Source organism: Anabrus simplex, chromosome 6 (genome assembly GCF_040414725.1).
Source record: "Anabrus simplex isolate iqAnaSimp1 chromosome 6, ASM4041472v1, whole genome shotgun sequence".
NCBI classification, from domain to species: Eukaryota; Metazoa; Arthropoda; class Insecta; order Orthoptera; family Tettigoniidae; genus Anabrus; species Anabrus simplex.
The window spans coordinates 348,236,859-348,242,818 of NC_090270.1; the positions used below are offsets into that span (position 1 = coordinate 348,236,859).

Here is a 5,960-nt window from a genome sequence, read left to right on the forward strand (position 1 = left end):
CCCAGCCAGGCCATGGATGTTGTGGCCCCTAAAAAAGTCGCTGTTCCACCTATTGTTGTCGCTGATAAATCGGAGTATCAGCGACACTACAACTACTTGAAATCTCGCTGCACTGGGAATATCAGAGTGATCAATACCCGGGACGCTCTGAAATTCCATGCTGAAAATGAAAACGATTATCACCTTATCAAACAATATTTCGAAGATAACAATAAGAGCTTCTTTACTCACCAGCTGGCGAGTAAGAGGCTCCTGAAAGTTATCATTCGTAATATTGTAGCCACTGTCAGCGTGGACTGGGTTCGAGAGGAACTCATGGCACTGGGGTACCAGCCTCAAGATGTATACCAATACACGAGGCGAGATGCCACAACTAAGAAATTGATCCCCCTCAGTGTCATGAGTGTCACCCTCCCTAAGGAGAAATTTTCAGAAACCATCTTCTCGGTTAGACACCTATGCGGGTGTGCCGTGAAAGTTGAGGCTTTCAGGGGCCGCGAGGGCCCTTCTCAGTGTTACCGATGCCAGCGGTGGGGGCACACCGCTAATTACTGCAAAATGCCATTGAGATGTGTGAAATGTGGTGAAAACCACTCAGCTGCTGCCTGCCCCCTACAGCCGGAGGCAGCAGCTAAGTGTGCCAACTGCCAGGGAAACCACCCCGCCTCCTGGAGGGGCTGCCAACTGTTTCGAAATATTATGGAACAGAAGGTAGTTAGGGAGCTCTCCAAAGCTGAGAAAAGGAGGACCCTCCCCCCCTCCCGGGCAGCAGACCCTAACTTTACTTATGCTGCTGCTGCCGGAGGCGCCCAGGCCGCCCCCACCCCTGCATCGAACCCTGCACCCTCAGCGGAAGCGTCTCCCATATCCGACTTTTCGGGCATGGGCGACATTTTGAATCTCGTGAGGCAGATTAATTTCTCAAAATTACTGCCTATTATAAAGGACACCATGACTAAACTGAGGACATGTGAAACCATGATTGACAAAATTGGAGTCCTGTTAAGTGCTGTTATGCAGTACTTTTCAGAACCCTAATGAGGCTGTCATGTTTTGACTATGGACCTCAGAATCTGTGCATGGAATTGCAAGGGTGTTTCTGCTCAGAGATACGAACTCGAGTCGTTCATCTCTGAGCATAACATCGATATCCTCCTACTAGGGGAAACATGGCTGAAACCTCATATGCCCTTCAAAATTAAGAACTTTGCGGTATACCGCAAAGACAGAGTTGACAGAGAGGGCGGGGGCGTGGCCGTGCTGATTAAGTCTAAGCTTACTCATCACGTCATAGACCCCCTCCCTCTCGGAGTTATTGAGTCTCTCGGTATCGAGATTAGACACAGTAATTATCACTATCGTATTTTTGCGGCCTATCTCCCTCCCAGTGCTCCGCTTCATACGGCGGAGCTAGATATTTTGCTTAATAATCCCAGCCATACGCCCTCTATCATTGGAGGCGACTTGAATTCCAAGCACACCGACTGGAACTCCAGGACTATAAATCCTAGGGGGAGAATACTCCAGCAACATATGACAGATACTGACATCAGTGTATATGCCCCCACGGAGCCCACCTTCTATCCGGATAATGGTGGCCTACCTGATGTCCTAGATGTCGCAGTTACCAAGTATTACAGCAGGGCTATTGATTTTCTAGTCCCTGATGAACTAAATTCCGACCACAAACCTATCATCTTCAATCTTACCTGGGTTAGGCTCGATAAACCGTCTCTTCCTATCTCTAAACTAAACCTTGACTACCACAAATTCACGTGGCATGTCAATAAAAATCTGAAAACCTTTTCGATCACCAGCGAGAATGATGTTGACCGCGCGATTGCGCACCTTAATAACAAGGTCTCCAATGCCCGGAAATACATCATTCGAGCAGCCAAAATTAATAATAATAATAATAATAGTAATAATCGTTCTCAGCACCGTCCTGGTTCTGAGGACGATACCACACCGGATCTCCTTAAGGATTTGATCCAAATTAAAAACAGATATAGGAAGAGATGGCAACGATTCCGGGACCCAGCTGACCGGGCGGAATACCTGGAACTAGCCCGCGAAGTCCGCAATCGCTTGCTGGAACGTAAGATTGAAAGATGGGAGGAATTCTGCCGACATCTTTCAGAACATGAGTCAGAACGCGACTTTTGGCGTGTCACTCGCGGTCTGACTCGAACCCAGGAACCCCGGCGTGCCATTCACGGCCGGCACGGCCTGGTGTTCTCCCCCTATGATAAAGCTGAGGCTTTCGCGGACACTATTGAAAGCCAGTGCGTAACTCACAATTTAGATAACGATGACGACGACGATGACGAGCGACGGACCCGTGAGATACGCAGAAAAGCCTTGGCTTTCGAAAGACAATGGACACCTGACTTCAACGTACCCGACTTCCAGCCTCGCGAGATTCGCAGGGTTATTAAAAATTTAAACGAGAAGAAGTCTCCCGGTGATGACAGGGTTTCGAACAAGGAAATCAAATCACTGCCATACAGGGCAGTAATTTTCTTAGCAACCATCTTTTCGGCCTGCATAAAACTGGGATACTTCCCTGACGTCTGGAAGACTGGTAAAATGATAGTCTTCCCGAAGCCAGGGAAGGATAAATTATTCCCACAAAATTATCGCCCGATAACCCTGTTATCACATATCTCTAAGATTTTCGAGAGACTTCTTCTCTCTCGCCTCAATGGATACCTAAACACCCGCAACATACTGCGACCTGAGCAGTTTGGGTTCAGGTCCAGGCGCAGCGCCCCCCTTGCGGTGCTGCGCCTGACACAGTATGTCACAAGGTCGTTCAATATGCGCCGTAGCGTGCCAGCAGTATTTTTCGACGTAGAGAAAGCTTTTGACACTGTCTGGCACGATAATTTAATTGTAAAACTTTTGGAATTATATAGAGTCCCAAGCTACCTTGTCAAAATTATTCAGTCATATTTGACTAACAGGAAATTTTATGTTTCCTGTGAAGGGGAGCAATCCACCCCTCGGGTACTCAGAGCAGGAGTCCCACAGGGTGGAGTGCTGAGCCCCACTCTCTACGGCCTATATGTGAACGATCTTCCTACACGGGAAGGTGTAGAGATCCAGCAGTACGCGGATGACATAGCCATTTACACTGGCATGAAGAGAAATGACTATGCTGTCCGACGATTACAGCAATGGATCGACTCCTTCTGGGAGTGGTGTCACCGGAACAAGGTGAAAATAAATGCAGATAAAACGCAGGCAATTGTTTTCACCCGGCGCCGGCCTAACCTTGACCGCCTCACTATCAATAACGTCCCCGTGTCTTGGACGAACCAATTAAATATCTCGGCCTAATAATGGACAGAACTTTGTCCTGGAGCCACAATATAGAACAGGCCAGACAGCGTGCCACGGCACGGATGAAAGCACTGAGACCTCTGCTAGGCAATAAATATATCTCTACCTCCATCAAGAGAAATATTTACCTAGCATGTATCAGGCCCATCCTGCTGTATGGCTGTGAGGCCTGGGGCTATATTGCGAAAACTCCACTTTCAAAATTGCAAGCCTTCCAGAACAAGACACTTAGAATGATGACCAGAGCACCATATCTGAAATCTAACAAGAGGATACGGGCCGAGCTTCGTATCCCCACACTTAGATCTCAGATAAATAAAATAGTGAGGATGACCAGGGCTAGGATCCTCTCGAACCAATCAGAGGACCCTGGTATTTTACTGTTAAAACGGGTCATGAGGACCAAGAAGCCTAGTACTCGCCTGAAGTACCGTGGCCCTTGGATCCTCTACGACCTGTTTTAAATTCGAACCGGCCAACCTTTCGGTCTATTCCAAATTGAAACCTTCTGTCCACTAAATTTTTCTCTAAATTACTCTCCCGCTAAGGGCCGTTTCTTAAGAAGCACTCTGATATCAATTCCGCTCCGATTTAATTTTCCCTTTTGAGCACGTAAACTGAAGCGAAGAGGGGGTTTCTTTTCTGACTATAGGCCTCCCAGCCTATCAGACAGACTGCTTTTCCCCCACCAGTGTAGCGAGAACAGTGACTTTTTCGCCTCATCGGCAATTCCTCGGACACAGATGAGTAGGGGGGCATCATTTTCGCCCCGGGGCTCCCATCCACTGGCCATCAACAAAAAAAAAAAAAAAAAAAAAGGTGCCCCCAGCCATTCGTTTGGATTCTCAGTAGCTACACGAGACAACCATGCCTCCTAAGACTAGCGGAAAGGCCGCCAAGAAAGCCGGCAAGGCCCAGAAGAACATCTCCAAGGGAGATAAGAAGAAGAAGCGCAAGAGGAAGGAGAGCTACGCCATCTACATCTACAAAGTACTTAAACAGGTACACCCTGATACTGGCATCTCCAGCAAGGCGATGAGCATCATGAACAGCTTCGTCAACGACATCTTCGAGCGTATCGCCGCGGAGGCTTCCCGTCTGGCCCACTACAACAAGCGCTCCACCATCACTAGTCGGGAGATCCAGACTGCCGTCCGTCTCTTGCTGCCCGGAGAGCTGGCCAAGCACGCCGTCAGCGAGGGCACCAAGGCAGTCACCAAATACACCAGCTCCAAGTAAGGAGCTACAGGGAATAACCACCCTTCTTAAGAAACGGCCCTTTTCAGGGCCACCACACCTTTAAAAAAAAGAGCAGTTGTGTTAGCCTCTTACCCTTAAGCAAACCAAAGGCAAGTGAAAAGGGGGACATCACATCAAAGTGGTTAGCATTGTTACTTTAAGGTCAAAAGAAATTGGAAAACCTCATAATAATAATAATAATAATAATAATAATAATAATAATAATAATAATAATAATAATAATAATAATAATCGTCGTCGTTAACACCATCATAGCCGGACGGATTATTCAGTCCTTTTGCCGCTTGAAACGACAATCGCACCGCCGTCAACAACAACAACAACAACTACTACTACTACTACTACTACCACGGGGCCCTGGGTCTTTCTTTCTTTCTTTTCTTTCTTGAGGAGATTGGTTGGGATTGAATGTAGGCCCTGGGTCGAGTTGGGGTTAGGTTACGACGAAGTGAGGTTAAAACTACTCGGGTTAGGTTCCGCCGCGCCCCGCCGCGCGCGCTCAGTACCGCCCTCGTACGCTCCTCCATCGCGATCTCCGAGCAAAGTCTCGTCTCGACAACGCGCCCGCCCACCTCCAAAGAATAAATAACCGTTGCCTTCTGTACACATGCATCAATGAAGACTTCCTTTCTCGCCAACGGCCATACCATGTTGAATACACCGGTTCTCGTCCGATCACCGCAGTTAAGCAACATTGGGCGTGGTCAGTACTTGGATGGGTGACCGCTTGGGAACACCACGTGCCGTTGGCTCAATTCCCTTTTTACCTACTATTCTGATCTCTAAATAACCCTTTATCATCAACTTTAGCCTTACGGCTGCACAAATGTCGAAATTGATCGATTTTTGTTACATGTGAAACTAACCAGATGTTCTTAACTTTCCAACATGATTCAAGTTTATTGTAGATACTTAACTTCCTCCGAGGTGCCCGCCTAACCTGACCTGATGATGATGATGATTATGCGAGAGAGAGAGAGAGAGAGAGAGAGAGAGAGAGAGAGTGTGTGTGTGTGTGTGTGTGTGTGTGTGTGTGTGTGTGTGTGTGTGTGTGTGTGTGCTGTTATTTTTCTTTTAGGTTAGTGCAGCATAGTGTGCCCTGTCTGTAGGCGGCCCCTCACGGATTCTTAACTCTTCATTCTACTACGTCCTATTTCGCGTAAGATTACAGGTAAGAAGGGTAATCAGTGCCAGGGCGGAACGTGGGTTCGAATCTCCCTGCCCGCCAAGAAAATCGCGAGGAAGATGGTTTCCAAACAACGTCATCGACACTGTCGTGATAACAATGAAAGCCGTGTCCTAGCAACCGCACGCCGCATGTAGCAGCCCTTCAAAGAGGCGAAAAATGATTTCAT

At 47.8% G+C, this 5,960-nt stretch overlaps 1 non-coding gene across 1 annotated transcript; it reads left to right on the forward strand.

Annotated features, from left to right (window-relative positions):
• Positions 1-5,238: 5,238 nt before the first annotated feature.
• On the forward strand, positions 5,239-5,357 carry LOC137501402 (5S ribosomal RNA). The gene has a single exon (XR_011018545.1). It is a non-coding gene; the product is annotated as a 5S ribosomal RNA (ribosomal RNA).
• The last annotated feature ends 603 nt before the right edge of the window (positions 5,358-5,960 follow it).